The sequence below is a fragment of the Trachymyrmex septentrionalis genome, unplaced genomic scaffold (assembly GCF_001594115.1).
Source record: "Trachymyrmex septentrionalis isolate Tsep2-gDNA-1 unplaced genomic scaffold, Tsep1.0 scaffold133, whole genome shotgun sequence".
Lineage (NCBI taxonomy): Eukaryota > Metazoa > Arthropoda > Insecta > Hymenoptera > Formicidae > Trachymyrmex > Trachymyrmex septentrionalis.
The window spans coordinates 604,325-604,738 of record NW_017304472.1 but is presented as its reverse complement, the minus strand read 5'-3'; the positions used below and the strand labels follow the sequence as shown (position 1 = coordinate 604,738).

The 414-nt window shown below is 32.9% G+C and overlaps 1 protein-coding gene across 4 annotated transcripts in view; it reads right to left on the bottom strand.

The window, feature by feature from the left end:
- The window catches only part of LOC108757168 (probable phosphoserine aminotransferase), a 242,032-nt gene that overhangs the window by 194,695 nt on the left and 46,923 nt on the right, over positions 1 to 414 (bottom strand). The window lies entirely within an intron of this gene.

Here is a 414-nt window from a genome sequence, read left to right as displayed (position 1 = left end):
GAGTCTTATAGCTTTATAAGTTTCGAATGTCTTGTAAAATATATAATATATATATAAACAACGATTGATAGGATCTAACATTTTAAAACTAAACTTATTGAAATCAGCGCCTTATAGATCGCGGTAAGATGTTGTACTACTAATTTTAATATACATTCAATAAAATTGAAAGTATATAATTAATTTTTCAGACATAAATTGAGAGCCGATGAAATTATCGGATTCACACAATCGTTCTGAAATTAATAATTCCCCCCAAATTCTTCCCAATCTTAAAAACTGTAATAATTTTATTGCGAAAAAATATTGCCTCGGCCGGGAGTCGAACCCGGATCTCTTGCATTCCGTGCGAGCGTCCTGAGCCTTTAGACTACCGAGACCTTAGCAACACTCTTCGCAATAATCGACATATAT